Source organism: Pinus tabuliformis, chromosome 7 (genome assembly GCF_031772625.1).
Source record: "Pinus tabuliformis cultivar Carrire ecotype Pingquan chromosome 7, CPIR1, whole genome shotgun sequence".
Lineage (NCBI taxonomy): Eukaryota > Viridiplantae > Streptophyta > Pinopsida > Pinales > Pinaceae > Pinus > Pinus tabuliformis.
The window spans coordinates 1,262,879,256-1,262,906,023 of record NC_142293.1 but is presented as its reverse complement, the minus strand read 5'-3'; the positions used below and the strand labels follow the sequence as shown (position 1 = coordinate 1,262,906,023).

The 26,768-nt window shown below is 37.6% G+C and overlaps 1 pseudogene; it reads right to left on the bottom strand.

Annotated features, from left to right (window-relative positions):
* Positions 1-831: 831 nt before the first annotated feature.
* LOC149252017 (putative pentatricopeptide repeat-containing protein At1g26500) lies at positions 832-26,530 on the bottom strand (annotated as a pseudogene).
* Positions 26,531-26,768: the final 238 nt, after the last annotated feature.

The window sequence follows — 26,768 nt, the reverse complement described above, 5'->3', positions numbered from 1 at the left end:
AAAGTAGGTAATAGTGATGGATCCATGTCCCGTGCTTCATTGTTTCCAACCAGTTTCTCCTACCTTCTTGATGTAGAAGCCTCAACGAAGTTCTTCTTGGCCTCCATAAAAGTTTCTTTAGCCTTGTTGAGATCAAATTCGACATCCTTGCAAACCCAACCTTTGGTTTCTGGCTTCTTTCCTTTATCTTCTCCCATGGAAATACCACTTCGTGCCACTATATTGATGCTATGGTCCCCTTCACGAGGCTCTGCCCTCATCATCTGTATGTTTTGCGTGGGTTATTGCGTCTTTTTGTCCCGCATTTTGGATATCAGCACCGGACAATCCTCTATCACATGGTCAAACTATCTACAACACTGACAGGATGGATGTGTTGGGTTCGGACAGTCACATGCAAAATTACCCGCTTCTCCATAGTTGTAGCAAATAACTTCTCCATGACCTCATCCAACCCCTCCTCCTCTTCCTCTTCCATGACCCTGGAATCCTTCGCGTGTTTCTCTTTTTCCCTGATCTTGGGGATGATTTTCTTCCTTCATTTGATATGTAGGGGTTTGCTCCATTATTAATTCGTAGTTTCGGTAGTTTCACTCATCATGACCAACTGATTTACAGAAGGTAAAAAACAACTATTGCGAGGTCTACACAAACTTTTGCAAGAGGTGAGAATGGTGAGTCTGATGTTTCCCAACTATCTGGAAGATAGTGCACCATAAATGTACTCTTGTGAGCGATTCCGCAATGTTCTTAGGCTTCAAAGGAGCAAGACCTCCTCGAATAAGGCAATTTTCATAAACAAGGTTCTGATCCTTATCATGTCCCTTGTCTTTACATTTTATGCACTGGACTTCTGCACACACCTAAGATTGAGCTTCCTTCCCTGTATTCAAGCTCTGCAATTCCATGTGCAGGCTTGCTAGATGTGATTGAATCTCTTGTACTCCCACATTCGTATCCTACGCTGGTGAATATTCCAACCTCATTTTGATCTCCATAGCCTCTGCTTGTGTTCCTATCTTCTGCTGTGATAATGGCAATCTCAGATGAGGTAATAGCAAAGCGACGTACCAGTCTTGGTGTTGGTCATCTGTGATCTTCATATTAGCTTTTGAGATCAGTCATTTTAACATCTGATTGAAGTCCCACGCAGACTCATTTATCCTTTGTTGTATTTCCTTAAACTCTGTTACAAACAGTGCCTGAGACTTAGGCTTCTTAAACTCATTGTCCAGTGCCTACTGAGTCTTCGCCATCGTCACACCGAGTTGAATGTACAGAACTTCATATATCATGTCAATGCCCTATCCTGTAGTGTTGTTACCAGCTCCTCTTTCTTCATATTATCGGAAGTAATATGTTGTTCCTTCCACACAGCATCTGCGACGAACCAGAATTGTTCGGGGTCTTCGCTTCCTACCCATTTAAAGATTGACATCTTTATCGTGTTTTCCATGTTGAAGGGTTGATGCGGAGGTGGAGGTGTAGGTGTATGTGGTGGAGGTGGAGGTGGTGGTGGAGTGGATGGATGGGGTATCCCTTAGACACCCTGGCTTACTATCTGCAGCACGCTTCGTTGTGTTCTCATAATAGTTCCGTCATCGTCGCTATCAGAAGATCCTAACAACGGAATGTATTCAAATCCTGATTCTTCATTCCTTCTAAAGGGTTTTCTACTTCGTGTAGTCCCAAACATGTATGTAATGGAATAACCCTTTCTCACACAACAACATATTAATCCAATTTTTCATAGATTTTAAGTACTTACCTCTTGGTCCCTTGAAGAACCCGCGCTCTGCTTCACTATAGCTGATGGTTATATCGATCGCGAGCTCAGTAATGAATCCTCCCAAGATACAATCAATATAGTGATCCACGACTCGGACGATGTTATTTTATGAAGCTTCCAAGTGCTTCACCAGCTCTGGGATCCACACAATAGGACTGTCAAGCCTCCATGTACCATGACTATCTGCTAATATAGACAACCACTCATGTAGTTCACAAGGAAATAAATAGAACAAGGCTTCAATCTCATTTGTGTATAGGTATCTATTCATCCATTGTTCCTTAGATAACCATGGGTTTCTATTTTCCTGAGTTGAAAATGCATGCAACTTCGAATTATTCGAGATCACGCATTCCTTAGACAGATCCTAGTCTCGGTAATGGAACCATTTGTTGGCTTGATGGGGCTTGACCCAGGTTTGGCTTTATCTGCGCAAACCAAAAAAACCCTAACTACTGGCCCTTTCAGAAACAACCTACATAGCACAGGCTACAGTCTCACTCGAAGCAGTATTAGGGGATGATAGAATTAGGTTTCTACATCTAAAGGCATGTGTGATAGGTTCCTGCGACCCTTATGGCTTAGATATACCTTCACACACCTTTAATCTTTCTGAACAAAAAATCACTATAAATGCACCTAAACAACTTCTAGATCTTCGTGAAGGTTTATATTCATTCATAACATGCATAAATATTACAGATCTATTATTTTCGCATAGCCAATAAGCATTAATTCATGTAAATCATAACTCAGAGTGAAGATAAATAAACTTGGAGAAGTAAGAAATAATACACAAATGCATCCAAATTGGCTCAAAACCGTCTTTATTGAGTATAATCATTCAAGTACAGACTTCTTTTCTCTGCTCACTTAACTGCAGGAGCCCGCACACTCAGCTTATGGACTTACAAAGGTCTCTGTGCACTCAGCTACAGGATCCTTCCCCTTTCACCTAAGTACAGGAAATAGACCTTTCCGGCCTTATCTTACTTCCCGAAAACAATGAACTTCAATATTCATTCTTTTTCTTTAGACTCTCTATGACTCATCTATATATAGCATTTTTATTAAAATGCCATGGTTCACGAACCATGGGTGGGTCTCAAAACTCTCTATCACTTACCCACCTAAGGGACTAAATCCCCTTTGACTCATACTAGCTTTGCGCTTCACTTCCAGATTTCATGGAGACTTTACATGCTTACCAAAATTTGTCTCAACTTGACCCTAGGGACCCTATCCCAACAATGAACAAGGAGTGCATACTAGAAAACTTGCTCACAGTTGGATGAACACACGAATCATACTAAGTAGCAAGCGAAGGAGACACATGTGCATGCATGAACTATCAAGCGAAAACCAAGACCATTGAAGACTTTGCGCACTGTGCCATATGGAGGTGAAGCTATGGTACACCATGGGAACTCTCACCACTCAACAACACAACGTCTCGACATGAGCAACACAATCAACATGTGCATACCAACAGTGTTATGTCGAGTTATGTCATGAGTTTCCTTGGCCACATCACTATTTTGGGTCATAACTGTGTACTCAATGTAATGTAACATGCAAGTCCAAGAGACCCATAGATGAAATCAAAGAGTCATGTAATTTTAATAGTCACGAGGGAAGCCAAACATTTACAAGGCTCAGTTTCACCCTTGGCTATATATACTCCTCATTTATACATGCAAAGGATGTTTTCACCTTGGCTCCTCCCACATAACCTTGAGAGTTTGTAGTCTTTTCTTTGAGGAGCGAGCAGTGGCTCCAACGCCCTGCTATCAGGGTTAGTGATGTAATGGTGTACGGATGTGTCTTGGAAATTTTTCTTAATTTAGAGGTCTATTAACATCCAACACGTTTTCACACATGTATTGTATTCATTTGTAAGACTATTCTTTGGACGCTTGTAATGCATGTTGATTTAACCTGTATTAAGACAATTGAACTGTTTTGGTTTTTTAGTACATATGTTGTCGGAAATGTGTTGTATCAATTGATTAACGATGTCTCTCCCATGTGGACTATTCCACCGAACACTTGATATATTCATAATCATAAACTTGTTATAACAATCGCCACACTCGTGTGGATTATTCCACTAGGTGTTGTACGTGATACTTGTTCTCTTTGTGTTTATGACAGCTGAATCCGTGTGGACTACTCCGCTGGAAGCTTTGCATGTCCAGCCGTGTTGTATGTCTCTAACAGATTTGGGACTATTCCCTTTTGACTTGAGACTCACTCTCACCCTCTCCCTCTGTAGTGAAAGAACCTTGACACAAGTGACACTAAGCACTCACCTAGCACACGAACCTTGTTGTTCGAAGACTAAGTATACCATTCTCATGTGCTGAGAAGAAAGAGCTAAGGCTTATCTTTAAGATAATGGCAACCATGCCATCGTACTAGATGGGACTCCTACACCAAACGGTGTGAAGTCTAGTTGGGACTTCATACCGAGGAGATCCCCTGAATTTTAGCGGGTTCAACGCCATCAACAAAAACATAATAACATCTTACCCTCAAAATATATAAACCTATTATCCAACCAAAAGGAAAATGTAATATCAATGGTACGTGGGTATTAACATCGCGCAAGAGGTAAAAGTCAAATTATGTTGGATGGACAATTTTGAAGTCAACTACGATGTGTAAGATATCATAAAAAAGGACCATAATAATTAACTCTTCTATAAAATAAAAGGAAGCTTGTAATAGAATGATGATAATAGAGGACTATCATAATAAGTATGTGATAGCTGATAGTTGTGTATTCCGTAACAATTATCTTCTTATCTGGCAATATGTTTCTAATATTGTCTGTATCATTTCGATTTGGATGCTTATTTGCAAAGAGTCTGGTATGGTGACGTTTTTGAAACACCACAAAAGTAACTCGAGGTTGATAATTTGGTGCAACATGGTGAGCCCTGGTATTGCACCAAGAGTGTTGCAATTTCCAAAGGCTCTTCAACTTTACTTATCAACCTGGGGTTTCGTACAAACTTTGAGGTGGCAGTACTATATACATAGTAGATGCATTCTACTCATGCCACCCTCAGCTAGGTCACTTGATCATTAGGGTTCCAAGACCATTCCTTTATTGAAATGAAAGGAGATTAACTATTGCAAACAAAATGTAAAAGTTAGTCCTAGTGCAAAGAAAGTAAATTCTTTTCAACTCAAACTTGCAAATGTTTTCAACTTGTGGATGTTGTGAAAGAACACAAGAAATATGCTAACTGTAGGAAGTAAACTACTCTAGCTGGAAATCAATCATCTAACTATTAGGTTTTCTGGGAAACATAATATTATCCTACCAATTCACAACTCAAGAACTAATGTTATTTTATCTTGCAAGAAAGGAAAAAGAATGAAGGGAATGGCCTAGGTGGTACTTTTGGTCATGGAGTCCAAAGTGAGGGGTCAAACTAATCCTAAATTAATCTATGTTATAATTGCAGTTTAAAACAGGGTCAAAACAAGTTGTTATAGGTGTGTTACAAGATGTTTCTACAGGATTCTTGTACTGCTACAAGATGTCCTGAAATTCTACAGGAAGTTGGTCGAGAGAGTTTGGAGGGTGAAAATTATTGGATGAAGTGATGGAAATCTAGATAAAAGTTATGGGAAATGTAGGGAAGGTGATCAACAACCCTAGCCAAGCTCAACACTTCAAGAAGGCCAGATTTGGGCTAAGATGGCTGCTCACGGTGACCGAAAAATAGAGATCAAGAAGATGGGTTGGCATGCATCAAGAAAGGATGGAAACGAGGTAGACTGAGTTGATGAAATGGTTTCGCGCCTGCAGATCCAACAAATATGAAACAACATATGCACCTTTTCTTCTTTTCATTTGCAAAATATTACAGTTAAATGTGGAAAAGATGAATTGAATTTGGAAAAATATCTAACTCATGCTAATGAACTTGATCTATGTCATGAAATACCTTCTAAGATACAACAATCACATAAGAAGAAAAATACCAAATGTAAACATTTCTAAGAAATCATAAATAAACTATCTAACTAATGATAGGAACTTTATCTATGCAATGAACAAGAAATCTAATCATGCTCCCATGAGGGAGATGAGATATGGGTCACAATCACATAATTTTTTATGGATTTTACTCTACTGAACTACAACAACTAATTAACCTTCTAAGCTAAAAGAAGCATGAATAAACTCGATTGAATTGCAACAACTAATCAACATTCAATGCTAACAAAAATATGAATAAGCAACAACTAATCAACATTCTAGGCTAAGAGAAATATATATACATGAGAGGACCTCTACTGCTAGGGTCGGGCCCTAACCTAAGAGATTCAACCCTCTAATTTAACTTAGTGATGGATTAAAACAAAGCTTCTTATTATCATTCCAGAAATGCCAAATACATCATCAAAATAACAATCACAAGTTCTTCATCTCAATGGCCTCTTAACTACAATAAAACTTCAAATTCTGATGAGTCTCTTAGCCTTTTTATTTATACAAAAGGGTAGCTACCAAAAAATCCTTGGAAAATATGGATATTTGTCTCCCTAACTCAAGAATAGGTGAATCTTGCTCTACCTTGACTTACACTGGCTCAACTGCTAATGAACTCGGCCTACTTGGCTACCAATGACACCACGTTGATGAGATATAGAGTGGGGATCTTTGAATGATTGTACGATTTAAGGAGGTGTACAACCTCCTAGATTCTCTCTTGCTATCTACACCGAGTTCCTACACTCAAATTAACTCAAAATTGCTCTAATTACTACATTTAACACACATTAGGGCACATGACATAGAAACACATAATTTACTCCGCACACTAAGCATAATATAACAAAGTTTGTAGATAAATGTGAGAAAAAGATAATTTAATAAGATCGAGGATGGTATTGTGACCCATATAATATACCTATTGATCAGTCTCATCATAAGAGATGCACAGGCCTAAAATTACCACCACAAAGATTCAACTTACTGCATGGATATAGTCGTTTCAAGATGGATATAATGGATACAGGGATAATCCCACAATTAGAAATATATATATATATATATATATATATATATATATATATATATAGATATATATACAGATATATATTGAACCATGAATTTTTAATGTAACATTGCAAGGGTTCTCTTATAGTTATAGATAAATAATGACTTTGTACAAAATAAGGCATAACAAGGATTTTAAGATGATCTTCCTCAAACGAGAAACAATGAAATTTGATAATTTTCAAAAAGTAACCTTAAAAGCATAATTATCTTTATGCATATCCCCAACCTTATGAAGACACTTATTTCTCTCTAGGAATTGAAGCCAATGAATACTCTTATTGATCCTATAGTGAAAAATTATGGTGCTTCCATTAATTACATATGGAATTTGGGGGTTCTTTTCCTGCCATTTTTTCACAAATTATAGTGCATGGTTCTTTGTTCATTATTTTGGATGGTGCATGAGCATGTAATCATATAGACCCTACGTAAACAAATATGTCATTGTGTTGGGAAAGTTGGATGGTTTTGAAAGACACTACTAGTTCTGACAATGGAAACTTAATGATTAACAGTTAAAACTGCTCATGGAAGCTGACAAATTTATAAGCTCCCAACTTTCCCTATTTTGTCTCATACCTTTATCTCTACAAACTTTATCCCTTTTTATTTCATCTCTACATAAGGAAACCAAATTTCAAGTCATTATACCTTGTCTCGGTATGAGTTATATACTATTTTTGTCATAGCTTCCACAATTATGTCCTCACCTGCAGGGAGTATTATATAATTCGTAGATTTCCCAAACATAAATTATTAAATTCTCTTGCAATAATTCAAGAAAATAATAAATGATACATATCTGAAATGCCATGAAGACTTGCATATATTTTATAAGGGTGGACTCATAAAAGTTTCCATACTTGATGAAAAAAATGCATGACTAGAAAAACTTTGTGGAAGGGAAATTAATACCTCAACCTAGTTAGTTTTGTCTATAAAAATCATCACCTAAATATCCACATAAACCAAATTTTAACTTCCAAAGAAATTCAAATATTTAGAAAAGATACATACCTTGGTTATTTGGAAACTTTGTATTCAACTCTGTTGTCATCCTTGTCATGATAAACTGCTTAATAGATCCTAGAAACCCTTGTAAACTTCCCATTTGTAAAAATCCATTCCCATCCAAACCACCTCCATTATAGGTAGTGAATTGTGCATCTAGTGGCATTGGTGGGATAGCGGAGAAAACTTCAATACTAGGTGCTTCAAAACCTTGATTAAAACTCATGTTTCTCATGGACGATACATCCAATGAGGATGGTTGCATGAACACAAGAACTTCCATGACCCTTTCAAACTGACTCATGTAAACAATTGGGCAAGTTTTCAATTGGTTACTTCAAACGCAGGGCATAAAAAGCATTGGATCACACAAACATGTACATAATATGAAAGATAATGTAAGCTAGCTTTGAAATCTTACTTTCCAAAATTGTAAAGTGAAAAATGTGTGATCTGGTGTGTAAGTTAAGTAGAGAGCCCAATAGAGACAACATAATGTTTCTTGCTTGTTTGAAGTTGTGTTTGTTGATTATTTGGTGAGTATGAGTGCACTCTTTCAATAAGATTCTCAACACATTAGTTTCTATATGACTTAAAGTTTGTAAAAAATACACTGAATGCATCAGCTAAACAATTATGAAAAGCTAGTTCCATGCAAAATCCTAGTTGCACGCATCAATTGCATTGCAAAAATTGAACATAATTAAGGATGGCTAAGTACTTATTAAGCTCAAGTTTTGGTGCCTCTACTTTGTAAATAATTAGAGATAGGGGGTTACCTAGTTCCCTTTCCATCACTATGAGGTGGTGTTGTTTTTCAAGAAAATGGTTGAATAACAATATATTCTCTTTTGCTTTCAACCATATGTAGTAATTCTTGAAAATTTCATGATTTTCCCTCTCAATTCTCTGCCACACTACAAAATTCAGTAACCATTTTCATGTCAATTTTAATGACACAGACAAAACGTTTAGGGTTTTTAGAAGACTAGTAATTTTATTGATCATGTCTTAAATGCTTTGATATACCTTTTCACTCATACTATTCATCCATATTAAATCATTTTTCACCAAGTTAATCAATAACAAACAAATCACTTCCTCATCTTAAGTCATGTTGGTTAAATTATGCACATTCATTACCTATTATACTAGCCTTCCAATTTGTGTTTATATTTGAGCCAATGGTGCACTTTTTGCAAGTTAGGTTCTTGTGATGCCCAACCTCATATGAGTTTATGGGAAAAAGGAATGTCATATGTGACAAATGAAAAGGGAATAAAGCTAGAATAATTAAATGACTATTGTCTAGACAAAAATAAAGAGGAGAGAGTTCAAGTTGTAGATAATTCATTGCACGGGTTAATAGTGTCTTTATACAAAACTTGCAAAGAATATTATGTATGAGTGCAAGCCTAAAAATTACAAAAGTTATTTTCTGTAAAAGAAAATGAGATGCTTGACACTTATTAGACATGCCACTTTACTGTGATCATCATCTCCAATATAATCCAGGCATAGGGGGATTACATTTCCAAAATTGAAATTAGTTGCATCATTTCCTCAGTCCATAATATCTAAGTGGAAAAATACATTAAAATCGCATCAGTTTCACAACTCCATACAAAATAATTACAATACTATAATATTGTTAGCTATTTTTTGTAACAATTTTACCTTTGTAAACACACCTATAGTTTGGTGATCTGCCATGAATATTTGTATCCCAATTTACTAAACATATAATAATGGATATTTTTGCCAAGAAACATCTAAAACATCCATTAAAGAATAGATGTAAAAATGCAAACATCTAAACTCAATCCCATTTTCCATCTCAAACACCCTACACATGTACTTACCATCAGGATCAACAATTCTCGATAATTTGACAAATCTGCATATGCAAGAGAAACTGCTAGAATTATGCATGTTTCATGCTTGATGTATGACAAAATCATTACTCTAATTTGGGCTTCAGTATCACAAGGTTGATCACTCACTGGAACCTTTGTCATACCATTAAAGTCCACAAGAGTTATTGTGCTCTACAACCGAGTATGGTTGGGTCGAGACGCGCTCTACAACCCAATATGGAAGTAGATCTCACATAAACATGTAAATGTGAATGTAAATGTAAAAATTTAACATGTAATTTTTAATATAATGTCGGCCCTATTTAGAAATCAATCTAATTATTATTATATATAAACACAATATAAATTTGTAATATAAAGAGGTTTATGAACACTCAAAAAATAGATATGGTAAATAAATAAAAATATAAATTAAGTGGAGGTATGGTAAATAAATAAAACCTGTTTTTATACTTACTCCAAAGGTATGGTAAATAAATAAAAATATAAGTAAATTAGAGGTATGGTAAATAAATAAAAATATAAGTAAATTAGAGGTATGGTAAATAAATAAAACCTCTTTTTATATTTAGTCCATAAACCTCTTTATATTTACAAAGACTCAAAAAACAGGTTTTATTTAGGTCAATCCTATGGGCCAAATACCATTTTAATACCATAGGCCAAGTACCATATTTATTAAAGAGGTATGGTAAATTAATAAAAATATAAATAAACTAGAGGTATGGTATATTTACCCCATAATTCATTTTATATTTACGAACACTTAAAAAAGAGGTTTTATTTAGGTGAAGCCTATGGGCCAAATTGTTATTAATACCATGCAAAAAACATTATTAACCCTAATATTAATATTAATAAAAATAAAAATGGCACATGGTATGGACCCATGGTATTGAGAATAAATGGTATTGACCCATAGTATTCACGTGGAATGTAGCCTATTTAAAGGAGAAATTAAACTAGCATAGATCCATCTTTACTCTGGATCTACTAAGCACCCAGGGATCAAATATCCTGATATGCAAACTAGCATAGAGTGAAAAAATATTTGATCCCTTTTGGCGCTTGGTAAATCCAGAGTAAAGATGGATTTATGCTAGTATTAAGAACATTTGGAGAAGGATGTTTCATGCAACTCCATGAATCCGATGGAAATCTGATTATAAAAAGGAAGATTTTGTTTTTCCAAAGATTTAATTTGTTGTCATATTACATCATCCCTTAGATGATTATCCTTGGCTTCCTATAACTTAATCATAAGTGAAATTATATTTGGGTCAAGCCTATGCATGCATTCAAGCAGATATTTTGAACATAATTTGATCATCCTTAGCTTCCTATAACTTAATCATAAATGAAATGAGATTCGGTTCAAGCCTATGCATGCATTCAAGAAGATATTTTGTACATAATTTGATGTCAATCATTCCCTCTGGTTCTAGTACACCACCTTTTGGTATTGTTTCTACATACATTTCAACTTCATCTAAATTAAGAATATTTCTATCAACTACCACCCATGCTCCTCCCCATAGTTCCCCCATTTTTGGTATGTAAACAAACATAGGTTGCTTGTATGTGCAGAGATTCTCCACAATGGTAGATCCAACTTGAAGAATTCCTTCAAAAGGATCCCTTTGACCAATAGCAAACCTCTCTAGTTCACCAAGATAAACAAAGGAAGCTCTTCTTTTTTAAATCTAACAGGTTGTGTGTTGTTTTACATGCTAAATCTAGATATCGAACCTGGACTACTTGAGGTACTACTCTCTCTATAGAATCAAGGTTACCAGGGTCTACAAGAATCACCCACATCATTGTTTGGGTCTCAAAAAAAATAATGGCCATGGGGATGCCCTTAAGATTCACTCGTCTAGTAACCATTGTTTTTGTCCACACTTCTAATGTTTTTTGAAGCACTATTTCTCAAGATTCCACCAAGCCACCTACCACTATCTTCTACACTATGAATGACTGCGCAAGGATCACATGAATCCTTTGGAGCGAATTCAACTAGTCTATCTGGAGGATATAGAGGCTTCACGATAGGAAGAGGTCCTCCTATATAAGGAGTAATATAGATAATCCACTTCAAGATGGCCAAGACACCTTCAAAATCATCATATACAGTTAGGTCAACAACACCATTTGTTTCCATGATTTTTGGGCCTCCTAATTGCATATGGGAGCTATGCACTTCAAGATTGGATCAGTTGAAGGGCGAGCACTAATGCTAACTAATGTCTAGGGAAAATTTGGGTAGGCCAACACACCCTCAAATTATTAATTAAATCAAAATGGGAAGGTATAAGCCCTCATCCAAATGTTGAAACAATATAAAATGAAGAGCGTGAACAAAACCACACCCATATCAAATTCTGAAGATCTTAGTTACTAATCTTACCATACCTAAGACCACAACTATTTCACAAGTTTTCAACCAGATTGAAGCTCCAATCAACCATGTTTGGAAACACCCATTTTCAAGAGGATATGCCTTAAAAAATTTACAACATCTGTCTTCACAAAAATACATTTCTAATTGAGTCAAGGCATTGAGTTGCTTTTTGCCTCAATAGAAAACACAGGCACTGAATTGATGTCTAGGGAAAATTTGGGCAAGCCAACGCACCCTCGAATTGTTAATTCATTCAAAATGGGAAGGTCTAAGCCCTCATCCAAATGTTGAAACAATATGAAATGAAGGGCCTGAACCAAAACCCACCCATATCAAATAATAAAGAGCCCACTTAATAATCTTACCATTACCTAAATCCAAAAATGTTTCACAACTTTTCAACCAGATTGAAACTCTAACCAACCATGTTTGGCAACACCCATTTTTAAGAGCATATGCCTTAAAAAATTTACAACATCTGACTTCACAAAACTACATTTCTAATTAAGTCAATGTGTTGAGCTTCTTTGTGCCTCAACAAAAAATGCATGCACTGAAATAATTATTCTGAAAGGAAAAACTAAAAAATTCCAATCAAAATTTGGCACAGACCTTCGCTTAAATTTGTACCAAATAGTGCATATCCATGACAGATCCTTCAAGGCTTCAAAACTAGAGATAACCCCACCTTCGCATGGTTGTGAAGGGCTTTGGTGTCCACCTCACCAGAAAGAGTAACAAAACTTTTAGGCCTCCACTCATGCTGAAGTAGTGCAGCTTCCCTTCCATAATAATTGAGGCACCCCTTAACTATTGTTAGTGGGTCCAAAGCATGTTGAGTGCCTATGCTGAACACATTATCGTTCCTTAGAAAGCTATGTCATATATCTAGTACAACAACAGCCTTTGTTAGAGGACTCAGAGTGTGCAAGTAAGATGCCTTCAAGGTATTACCCTTACCAACTCTACAAAGCATGGGTCACTTTAAGTATGAACCATAAAACTTTCTATGCAGTGCTTCATAAAAAAGTTTGCAATTTCCCCTATATTGTACAAAAAAACCCACTAAAATTCACTATTCCAGTTTACAATAATGGCAAGGACCAAGTCTTACAAGGTCAAAGAAGAAACAAAATAAAGATTTGAAATACTCAAGCCTGCATCATATTTCAAGAAGTTTCCAATGCAATGTAAAAAGACAAATTCACCCCCTATAGAAAGATTATCGTTTCCAATCACTCCTAGGGAATGTGTTATTAGAGATGGTGTTAGTCCAATGCTTGTACCGACCCCTACATAATCATGCAGATATTGAAGCTCAACTTGTCAAATTTACAATATATAATGTTAGCAAAGTTAAAGTGTAATCTGTGTCACAAAAAAGTTACATAAGTACTTTTATCACTATTAATCATGAAGAATGTGCATATAAGCTACCATTTTTTAGTCAGTGACCATTTTCCAGTAAATTGGGATGAGATAGTGTGCAAGGAAATACGTGAATTCTAAAAATTGAAATGAAAGACACCTTAGATGGTTATAGTATTAATTTCTTAGGAATCAATGTTTAATTTCATAACAAGATAAAATAATAATGAAATGGCTAAAGCACATATATCCAATATTCAACAAATATATTTCTATGTTTTACAAAGGTGTCCCATCATAATTTATGTCGTAGTTTGTTACTGGATCAGTTTCAAATATTGATATTAAGGCAAGGATCAAAGCCTCCCAAAAATATTTCATGTTGGTTGGATCTATGAATATAGGATTAATCCTCTAATGATACACTCCTTTCACAATTTCAAACTAATCTTGGGAAATTTTTCCTTTAGATGTCAAATAGAATAAATTTATGTCGATGGTAAACAAAAAAGAGAAAGAGAGTGTTATGAAACCAGCTCAAAAAAAGATAGAAAAGAGAGATCCACGCCTTAGAATTCAGCCTCTTCGAGGGGGCAACCTCCTTTACATTACATAAATGAACAATTCTTGGATGCTACAAATGAAAATACCTCCTTTCTATATATAGGAGTCTAAGTGGTCCCAATACAATCAAAGCCTACATAACAATAATATTGTAGGGCACAACAATAACAATAGTGGGCTTCTATGTGGCACAATAGTAACAATATGGGCACTACATGGGTACATCAATATAAATAAGGGGTATAACTACAATAGTAATGGGGTAATCACTAGTATTATAGGGACCCAACATGCCCCTCTCCTTCAAAAAAGTGTTGTCCTCAACGCTTGAGTAGTTCAGGATACTTCTGCATAAAATTCTCGTCCTCCCATGTGGAATCTTCAGCGGATAAGTTCTTCCACTTGATAAGGTACTCTGAAATTGATCGATTTCGTAGCTGTCGAGTTCTTGTTTCTATAACTGCTTCCGGTTCCAATATAATTTTTCCTTCTTCGTCAAGTTCTGGCAATATTGTTTGAACTGGGAGCTTGTCGCCTATAACCTTCTTTAAGCATGAAACATGGAAAACTGGGTGCAATCGAGAAGCTGAAGGAAGCTCCAATTTGTATGCCATAGTACCAATCTTTTGCAACACCTTGTACGGACCATAATACTTTGGTGATAATTTATTATCCTTCTTGGCTTGCTTGAGGGACATTTGCTTATATGGTTGTAGCCGTAGGAATACCCAATCACCTACATCAAAACTTCTTTCACTGCGATGCTGATCTGCCTGTTGTTTCATTATATTCTGTGCCAACACAAGGTTATCCTTTAAGAGTTGGAGGACTTGTTGTTGATGTTCGATGTGATGTTCCACTACCTGAACCTTAGAATTTTCTCTTAAATATGATGTGATGGATGGTGGTTGATACCCATAAAGTGCCATAAATGGGGTCATTTTTGTTGCTGTATGAAAGGAAGTGTTATACCACCATTCAGCCAGAGGCAACCATTTGACCCATTGTGTCTGTTTATCAGATACAAAGCAACGAAGGTATCCTTCCAAACATTTGTTTACTATCTCAGTTTGCCCATCAGATTGAGGATGATAAGATGAGCTATGAGCTAACTGAGTACCAAGACAAGAAAATAATTCTGTCCAAAAATTTCCAGTGAAAATGGGATCTCTGTCACTTACAATAATCTTTGGGTTTCCATGTAGCTTTTGAATTGTTTCCATAAATGCAGTAGAAACTGTACTGGCTTTAAATGGATGTGATAATGCACAAAAGTGTGCATACTTGGTAAGTCTGTCAACTACCACCATGATGACACTCTTTCCCTCAGACTTGGGTAAACCTGTGATAAAATCCATTGATACCTCCTCCCAACGTTGGCTTGGAATGGATAAAGGTTGTAATAGACCCGGTGTCTTAATTGTTTCAACTTTATTTTGCTGGCAAACCAAACATTCTGCCACAAACTTATGAATATCTGATTTAAGGCCATCCCAAAAAAATTCCTTCTTCACCCTGTGGTAAGTTTTTAAAAATCCTGAGTGCCCTCCTAAGGGAGAAGTGTGCAATTCCATAAGAATCTTTTGTTTTAGCTGGGAATTCTTACAGAGGTATAAGCGATCTTTGTACCATAACGAATCATTTTTCCAGCTAAATGTATCAGACGTACTGGAATCTTGTTGTAGCTTTCGAATAAGTGCCCATACTTCTTCGTCATTCTTCCATTCCTCCCTTGCTTCATTTATCCAATCTGGTTGGATGATAGAAATAGCGCACAACAATGCTTCCACATCCTCATCCTTCCTTGAGAGTGCATCTGCCACCACATTTTGCTTCCCCTTTTTGTAGATGATTTCAAAGTCATAACCCAACATCTTTGTGACCCACTTTTGTTGCTCTTCAGAGGATAATCTTTGTTCTAAAAAGTATTTAAGGCTATCATGATCTGTTTTTACCTTGAAGTGTCTTCCCATTAGGTAGGGTCGCCATTTCTTAAGTGCATGGAGTATTGCCAACATTTCCTTCTCATAAATAGCTTTTCTTAGAAACTTTCCTTTGATTGGACGACTTTCAAAGGCAATGGGTCTTTCATCTTGCATTAGAACAGCACCAATTCCATTTCCTGAAGCATCACATTCCACAATAAAGGTTTTTGTGAAGTCCGGTGTAGCTAAGACCGGTGCTTGGCACATTGCCTCTTTAAGATGTTCAAAGGCCTTTGTTGCTTCCGGAGTCCATGAAAATGCATCTTTCTTCAATAATGTCGTTAGAGGTGCTGCTATTCTCCCATAATTCTTAACAAACTTGCGATAATACCCTGTCAACCCAAGAAATCCGCGCAAATGCTTTATGGATGTGGGGATTTTCCATTCCTTAATGGCTTTAATTTTGGTAGGGTCTACCTTAACTCCTTCATGAGATACAATATGACCCAAATATTCCACCTCCTGGACTCCAAAGAAACATTTGGATCTTTTGGCATATAATTGTTTCTCTTCCAATAGTTGTAGCACCCTGTCAACATGTTCAACATGATCCTTCCAAGACTTGCTGTAGATAAGTATATCATCAAAAAATACTAACACAAATTTTCTAAGGAATGGTTTGAAAATTGAATTCATCAAACCTTGAAATGTTGAAGGTGCATTGGTAAGGCCAAAAGGCATGACCAAAAATTCATAATGACCCTCATGAGTTCTAAATGCCGTTTTCGGAATGTCTTCAATCTTCATTCTGATTTGATGATATCCTGAACGAAGATCCAACTTGGTGAAGTAAATTGATCCATGCAATTCATCCAGTAATTCATCAATGACAGGAATGGGGAACTTATCTTTAATAGTGAGCTTGTTGAGCTCCCTATAATCCGGACACATGCGCCATGATCCATCCTTCTTGTGCACCAATACTACTGGAGCAGAGAAAGAACTTTGACTCGGTTGAATTATACCAGCCTCTAGCATTTCTGCAACCATACGTTCAATTTCACTTTTTTGGACATAGGGATATCTGTACGGCCTGATGTTTGGAGGAACACTTCCTGGAATCAGATGAATAGCATGATCATGATCACGCATAGGTGGGAGACCTTTGGGAGTCTCAAATACCTTGGAATGATTGTCCAGGACTTTTTGGAGATCTGGAGAAATAGATGATTCTAATGTGGAAACATCTAGCGAACATAATTGTGCAATTACACCCCTTTGCTCCTTTTTTAGAAGCTTTGTCATACCATTAGAGCTGATTATCTTTCCTGGTTTCCCTGCAATACCCCTTAATTCAACTTCCTTTCCTTCCACAGAAAATTTCATGAAAAGTTCTTGAAAATTAAAAGCTATTGTTGATCCAGGTGGATATTGGTGGCCACCTGCCAAGTCCACCTGGACCCCCACCATTGTCTTTCTCAGCATTTTCAGTTTCCTTAATTGTAGCACAGTTTACTATTTTTAGCAGTTTTTTGGGTCCTGAACTTCCGGAGCTGTTTTGAGGCCCTAAACGACGTTTTTTTGGAATTCTGGGGCGACTGAGCCTTATTGTTGCCTCCCAAAGTGGTAGTACTCGGATAGATCTTTCTAACGAGCTATCGTACGCGTCAAACGGAGATCGTATGCCAAAGTTACGACCCCGGGAAATTGATGTACCAATTTACCCAAACGGGGCCCACAATTTGGCGTTTCATCTTCTAGGGTTAGGTTTCGGTATGTGAAGGGTTTTCCATTGTTTCTCAACAATAAATAGGCCTTCGAGCCTCATTGTAATACAGTTCGGAACAGTTCAGAGGCATGTAGCTGCACATCTCTTCTCAGAGATAAGCTACCATCGCCCTAGCTGGTTTATTTCCATTTCGGGTTGTAAGCATATTTCAGTATTTTCCATGAATGAAATGAAGCATTATTTTCGCTGCATCTCTGTGTTTATGGTTATTGTATCTCTGTATTTATGGTTATCTCTGTAATCTATTGCGTTCCTGTTTAAATCCGGATAAGTGGTATCAGAGCGGTCTGCTTTTTCTCTGTTTTTCTTTGCATGTCCCCAACGAGGTCGGGATATAAGGAGTTAGGGCTTGAACTGGTCGAACCTTTGCAAGACCAGCCTCGAAAATCCCGACGGCCTCACATGGCGGATGAGAAGAAAGACGAGGGGGCAGGAGATCCTATCAAAACCTTGCTCGAAGAAGCGCTCGAGCGGCAAAGGAACGCGATGATGGATAGCTTTGCGCAGATCCTTCAGCGGCTACCCAGAAGCGACGCATCGGCTTCCAGCAGCTACTCTGGAAACGCCACACCCTTTAAGGTACAAGTAAATTTTGAAATCCCCATATTCGAGGGTCAGATAGATGCAGATGCCGTAGATAAATGGTTAAATCTGCTAGATGGGTATTTTTCTGTTCATGAATTTTCAAGTCGGGAAAAGATTGTTTTCGCTCTTCTGCGAGCAGAAGGATGAAAGTACAGGCTCACTATTTTCAGCCGCACCCACTTGGAATGACTTCCGGGATGCCATCAAGGAGCAGTACCACCCTGTCGGAAGCTATGAGGACAAATACATCAAATGGACCACACTGCGGCAGGGACGAGACCAAGATGTGCCGGAGTTCACAAACATTTTTCATACCCTTCGCACACAGTTGGGTATCAAAGATTCTGAGCTGCATCTGGTACTCAAATACCGCGGCTGCCTACACAGATACATCCAAGAAGAGATGGTGTTCTTGAACATTTCCTCACTCGGCACAGCATACCGATACGCTGTCAAAATCGAGCAAAAGTTCAAACAGAAGAAGCGAGACTTTGGATCTGCAAATCCGAAGCCCAAAGGACAAAGCCAAGGCGGGGCAGCCCAAGACAACCCGCCGAAGTCGCAAGAAAAGAACAACACCACGAAGCCGAAGAAGGACACAGGAAAGTGGTGTGAATTCCACAAGAGTCCCACTCATAACACAAGTGAGTGTCGGACCAAGCAGTCGCTCGTGGCGGAGTTGAAGGCTTCCGAATCAGATGCATGTTCCGACCCTGAGCCAGAACTCGACAAGGGGAATGGCAAAGGGAAGCAGATCATTGATGCAGATCCCAGCGCCATTGTTGCCACTGCCAAGATCCAGAAAGATGAGCCCGAAAATCCAGAGGAAGGGGAGCGTCTTTTCCACTCACAGATGTGGGTGAAGGGTTCACCGCTGCGATTCATTGTCGACAGTGGTAGCCAAAAGAACCTGGTTTCAGCAGAGGTCGTGAAGCGGTTGGGCCTACCGACTACACCGCACCTGCAGCCGTACAGTATCGGGTGGCTTCACGAAGGACGAGATCTGAAAGTTCGCCAGCAGTGCCGCCTTCCCTACAGCATCAAGCCCTTCACCGACGAGGTATTATGTGATGTTACACCTCTGGATGTTTGTGATGTATTATTAGGCCAACCATACTTGTGGAGGCGACATGCTGTGTATGAGTCCAGGCCTCGTGCTGTCATTATTTCTTTGAATAATTCATTATACAGGATACCGGAGGTAGCCCCACCTACCGCCACATCTTTGATTACTACCAAGAAAGGCAGCAAGCTCATATCACAGACCAGGAAATTCATCTGTCTGGTTCACTCCCAAAGTAAGGGGAAGATCGTTGATACATCCATGACCCCTACAAAGGGTTCATCCACGCAACAGCAGCAGCAAAAGGATACGGTCATGACAAAACACAGGAACAACTTCTCCTCACCCACATGGGTACCACACAAGTTTCAGGTGGGCAACAAAGTCTGGTTGCATCGACAGAAAGAACGTCTTACCAGAACCCATCAGAAGCTCAGATCACTCGGACATGGTCTTTACAACAGTACCAAGGCTATGGGGAACAATGCTTTGGAGCACATCATTCCTCCATTCCTTCACTGGCACCAAATGTTCAATGTGGACCATCGTCAGCCATGCTTCCCACCATCACTGGACACATCAGAGATTGCAGGACAAGTTCAGCAGATGGAGGAACTCAACGCAATGGGGACCATTGCTTCCTAAGGGGGGAGGAATGATCCAGGTGGATATTGGTGGCCACCTGCCAAGTCCACCTGGACCCCCACCATTGTCTTTCTCAGCGTTTTCAGTTTCCTTAATTGTAGCACAGTTTACTATTTTTAGCAGTTTTTCGGGTCCTGAACTTCCGGAGCCGTTTTGAGGCCCTAAACGACGTTTTTTTGGAATTCTGGGGCGACCGAGCCTTATTGTTGCCTCCCAAAGTGGTAGTACTCGGATAGATCTTTCTAACGAGCTATCGTACGCGTCAAACGGAGATCGTATGCCAAAGTTACGACCCCGGGAAATTGATGTACCAATTTACCCAAACGGGGCCCACAATTTGGCGTTTCATCTTCTAGGGTTAGGTTTCGGTATGTGAAGGGTTTTCCATTGTTTCTCAACAATAAATAGGCCTTCGAGCCTCATTGTAATACAGTTCGGAACAGTTCAGAGGCATGTAGCCGCACATCTCTTCTCAGAGATAAGCTACCATCGCCCTAGCTGGTTTATTTCCATTTTGGGTTGTAAGCATATTTCAGTATTTTCCATGAATGAAATGAAGCATTATTTTCGCTGCATCTCTGTGTTTATGGTTATTGTATCTCTGTATTTATGGTTATCTCTGTAATCTATTGCGTTCCTGTTTAAATCCGGATAAATTGTACCCAAGGATTGTAGCCATTGGACTCCTAGTACAACATCAGCACCTCCCATTGGAATGGAAAGCATTGGGCTAGTCAATACATATTCTCCCATGGATAGCTTGATATTATGGCACTTTCCAGAGCAATTTATTGTTCCTCCATTTGCAATCATCACTTGACACTCTGGTGCTGGATATAGGAAGCAATTCAATTCTTTTGCTACCCTACAATGAATAAAATTGTGGGTGCTTCCTGAATCAATCAACACTATCACCTTTTTCTTCTTGATTTGTCCTTCTATCTTGATGGTTTGAGGAGTGGTAATTCCCGCCAATGCATTACAAGATATGGTCGGATTTATTTGTTCTTCATATAGGCTTTGTTCCTGGAATATATCCTCTTCTTTTGACCTTTCTTGCTCCTTTTCTTCTTCCTCTTCACAATCTATGTAGAATAATTTCTTCTCAGCACACTTATGACCTTTTGTGTATTTGCTATCACAATTGTAACAAAGCCCTTTTGCTCTTTTTTCTTCCAATTGTTGCGGTGTCAACCTTGTAGGTTGTGGAAGACTATGGGCAACAACACTTCCATCTTTATAGTTGTGAATGGTATGCTTCCTAGTTGCCATAATTTTGCTTTCCATTTTTCTTGCTAACCTGAATGCCTTCTCTAATGAATCAGGTTCCCAAAGGCGCACATCATGTTGGATATTATCCTTTAAAGACCCTATGAACACATCAATCCTATGCTCCTCTGGAATATCTTTTATCCTTATGTTCAATTTTTGGAACTCCTCAATGTGCTCCATTATTGAACCCTTTTGTTTGAGATTCATCAATTGGCTAAAAAAAGTGTTGCTTTTTGTATCCTCATAATGTGCTATCAATTCTTCCGTAAAAATTGCCCAAGTGATAAATTGTTTACGAGAACAAAGCCATTGATACCATACAAACTGATTTGGTTCCAAATATATAGTTGCCATACGTACCTTTTGTGTGTTTTGCACATTATTGAGATCGAAGAATTGCTCCATCTGTAATATCCATGTGGCGGGATCCTTGCCATCAAACTTCCTCATATCGATTTTTGGAACATGGTGAGTCTTCGATCCAACATTAGGTTCTATGGAATCATGATTAATATTTCTTTTGTTCTCATCATGAGTTTCCTTTGGTACTCTTTCACCCTTAGTGACTATTTCTTGTAGCAACTTATCCATCTTATCATCCATGCCATCAATTTTAGCTTCCATGCCATCCATCTTAGCTTCTACACCTTTCTTTAAACCATCCATCTTAGCTTCTACATCTTTCCTTAAACCATCCATTTTAGATTCTGTTGCTTTTTGTGCAAGTGACACTCGTTGCACTTGTTCTTGTAATTTTGATATATCATATAGCATTTCTTCTTCTTCTTCATGAGTCATGCTAGAGCTTCCAGGCTCCTTACTAGGTGTTTGCATTTTCTTTCCTCGTGGCATCAGTTATCGATAATAATTCTCTAATATTCCCTTTGAATACCTTCAAAATAAATTTTCAAACCAAGCTTAAGCAAAAATTAAAGAAAATCTACACACCTTTTTTCACTTTGTAGGAGCTCGATATTGCCTCCGATGTATCTCTGTACTTTCTAACTATCTAGTTCTGAATTTGTGACCTGTAGTAGCCCTCTGTGTCCTCTTTCCAATGCCACAAGTCTGACCCAAATTGGATTCTCCAAGGAAGAGTTATGCGAAATCTCCCACAGTTACTTGATTATAGACTAGTTCAGTAGAACGAACTTGGACGACGTGCCACGTGTCACTGTTTCAACCTTTGACTATAAAAAATATATAAAAGAAAACTACAGTCCGTCCTCTTTCTGTACCTTCTTACGAAATTTCAATCTGATGCTCAGAAAGAAAGTTATGACGATTTTCCCTAGGTCACCTGTTTTGAGTGTAATTCAAGAGTCTGCAAAAAGACCAACTTCCTCAGATCATATCTCCGCAAATATCGCGCGAAAAACTCTGAAATTCGGACCCAAGGTTCAGCGCGATTTCTTCTCAAATGGGTTTTTTTTGCGACTTCTGAAACGTCACAGAAAAAAAGTTATAGTGAAAATGCCACGATGACCTGTTTGGAGCAGCGAAACCCTAGAATCCAAGGCTCTGATACCAAATGTTATGAAACCAGCTCAAAAAAAGATAGAAAAGAGAGATCCACGCCTTAGAATTCAGCCTCTTCGAGGGGGCAACCTCCTTTACATTACATAAATGAACAATTCTTGGATGCTACAAATGAAAATACCTCCTTTCTATATATAGGAGTCTAAGTGGTCCCAATACAATCAAAGCCTACATAACAATAATATTGTAGGGCACAACAATAACAATAGTGGGCTTCTATGTGGCACAATAGTAACAATATGGGCACTACATGGGTACATCAATATAAATAAGGGGTATAACTACAATAGTAATGGGGTAATCACTAGTATTATAGGGACCCAACAGAGAGAGGGTGGAAGACCTTAACTGAGAATCATAACACATATCAACGGTCAAGTTGTAAAAAATAAATATGTACTTAGTTTTTTTGCATTGCATCAACAAACTTACCAAAGATTATGCACAATGTTCTTTTAGAAGTTAAATCATAGCATGTTGATTAGCACCCTCTGCATTTGCAAATGGCTGTAAAATAAATTTTATCACTTAAATCCTCAAACTAAACAATGCACATAGTGGATTCAGTACCATTGATTTTCCAAAATTTAAAAGCAAAAAAAATTTAATAAATACTACAAACAACATAAATATTTATAGCAACAAAATATTTTGAAGGAGAAAATTGCACTCCTTGCTCTTGATTTATAAAACAAGCTTTCAATTGGCAATAAAGAGTGATACTTGAGATGAGAACTACAAGAAGGCTCAAGTGGAATTGGCTAATGAGAAAGAAGAGGCATTCAATTCCAAGATTATAATTTTAACAACTTTTATCTAGGAGTGGATGGAGGTAGCCATTAAAACTCTTATCTGACCTCTCTTAAAGGAATCATTTATGATTGTGAATCAAGACCAAGAGGAAAGTTTCCTATTGAATAAAGGAGAATATTAATTAATGTGAAATGATACATCCCTTTATATTTTCATTTTATTAGTCTTGCAAAATGAATCTCATTCTGAGAGCCTTTGTTCACCAAGTGTGCTTTTGACTTCCTTGTAAAGCATATTCCAAGCAGATTGTGGTACCATATCAAATTCCAGATGAAACTATTCTTTCACATCTATAGAAAGGTATATTGGGATTATCGACACAAAAAGAATGAACCCTCTAGAAAAGGCAACACAAATAGGTTAGGGAAAACAAGTTGAAGGAAGAGCCTATAATGGATCATTATGGCTTTGATATCAGGAATGATATTCAACCCCAAAAGCTACAAACGAATACAAACAGTGAAATTGTGTAATCCAAGAAATGACTATAGCCTATATTATGATACTATTGTAGGTGCTTTGCACATGTGTGTGTCAAACCCTCTCCAGTAGGAAGTTGGCTACCTAGAGATAGAACCAAGATACAAACTACATTTTTTCTCCAACATTCCTCTCACTAAGGCAATGGTTGGAGCAACAGTAGGAGGGGTTGCATCCATCAATAGCAACTTCAAGACACACTTGCACACATAAAACAACTAGAATATCTTTAATCTTCCTCAAGAAATTAACCTCCTGCTAATCTATAGTTGAACATACAAAAGTTACAAATTGAAATCAATAAAATGGAAAATAAGAAAAAGGAGAAAATGAATTGCAAAAAAGTCCAAGATGATTTTTAATTGAGATAAATGACTCCCTAAGACATAGAATTAAACATTGTATAACACAAAGGAAAAACTGAGAGCAACTTATTCTATTGTTGAGCTTCATCTATACTACGTCAGTCAATGTTGTCAAGGTTTTTGAAATTCACTAATAACCACATCATCACAACAAGAAATGGAAACCAACATTGTAAATGTTGGCTTAGAGTGAAGGCAGGCAACTCCCCCTCAAAGGGACTGACTTGAAAAATTTAAATAGTGATTACTTGGTCTGAATTTAAATACCTTTCATTTTTTTCAAGTTGTGCAATGCATCTTGCTTACTTGCTTGACACAAGGCCTTCTTCAACTTTGTTGTAGTTTAAATAGGTAATTGCACTCCTCTAGAAATTGCCTCCATAAAATACTTTACTTCTTGTAATGCTCTTCCTGGGTGAAAAAACCAATCAATCCATTTTGTCAAATTTCTATTGCGGTTAGTCAATTTCCTCAATTTTATGGGGGAATTTAAACGTGTATTAACGAAATATTATAAAGTGCTGAAATATACGATTAAACATAATTTGAAAGTAATTTTACGTTATATTTTGATAGAGATATACCATAAACTATATTTTTTTTTAATTTCAAAGCATTGCCTATTCATTTGCCATTCTCCATTTTGCGGGACTAAGAATGGGATGGAAAAAGATCTGATCCGAAGAATTGGTCGAGTGGGATAAACATAAAGTTAAAGCTGTGATCAAAGTAATAACGATTATATATTTACTGGGTCACAAAACCAATCAATTAATATAGCAACACAATTCGATTTTGGGAAAATGGCCTTCTATATAATGTGTTTCCACGTCGTTACAACCATCTTGCAAGCAATGATAAACACCATCATTATAGCCATAAAAAATTCTTGATGCCTCTCCACCTTGCAGGCAGTGATAAAGACCTTCAAAAATGGTATTGTAAGTCTTAAAATCAGGAAAGATGTCATTAAAACCCATCTCATCCAACAAATGGTCAACAAAATCTACTTGGATTGGGATTTCACTGCAAGACATGCCAATCATTGTATTATAAGTGGGAAAATCAAGTACAATACAATTTTTCCTCATAAACTCCCAAAGTCAATAAGCATCCTTCATGTTCTTATGCTATTAACGGATTTGCAATGTATTTTGGAAGAAGGTTAGATCAAGCAAACACTTCATATTACTCATCGTGGTCAGATACCTCGATGCCTCTTCAAATCAAGAGCCATTAACTAGAATGCTCAAGAAGGCATTATAAGCTGTTATGTTGTTCGACAACCATCCGATGCAGTGAAAAATTTCTCCAAACATGATTCTAGCATTAAACACATATCCTACGATCTCTCATCCCTCCAGTAGAAATGCAAATGTGTCAGCATCCAGGGTGATCCTCACCTTCATCCTATCAAGGAATTTGGTTGCCGCTTTCACCTGATTGTCCCTGCACTACTCACTGAGAAGACAATTTAGTGCAACAACATCCTATCAGAATCCATACTACTCCATCACCTCGAATATCATCGTCTCCTCCTCAACCTTACCGGCCTGCACATAATTCCCAATCACATAGGAGAATGTTTCCATGGACAGGATCCCCTCGTTCTTCGTTACCTTGATTCAATCCATATCACATCAAACATTTTTTCTTTGCGGAGCAAATCAACAAGAAAATTAAATGCGAGCCGTTGTGCTTCCTCCCAAGTTTCAAGCCAGCCCAAAGATTTTTTTTTATGGCATCTATGCTAGCCCCATAGGACAATTTGAGCACATCCTCCACAAACTAGACTAAAACCCCAAGCCACAACTCTTTAAAACCATTTTCAACACCCCTCTGGGGCTAACTCTTCAGCTCACAACCATTTCAATCGAAATCGTTCAGGGATATTGAGAGGGGTCCAAACTGGGCTCTTTTGGGGCTTGATGTGACAGTGGTGAGTGAAACGTGGGCTTCATGGAGGGGCACCATGGAATTCCATAAGAAATAATAAAAGGATAAAGGATCAATATTGTTTTTAGCTCTTCTTGCATTGTTTGTGAACCAAGATTCGATGTAACTATTCATATTGGCCTTATCCATCATTGATCGAGAGAGATTCATCCCCAAACCAACTTCAAAATTTCAATTTCTCCCAATTCAACACCCTGTTATTATGATTTCTGATTGACAGCACAACTTCAAATCCTATGAACT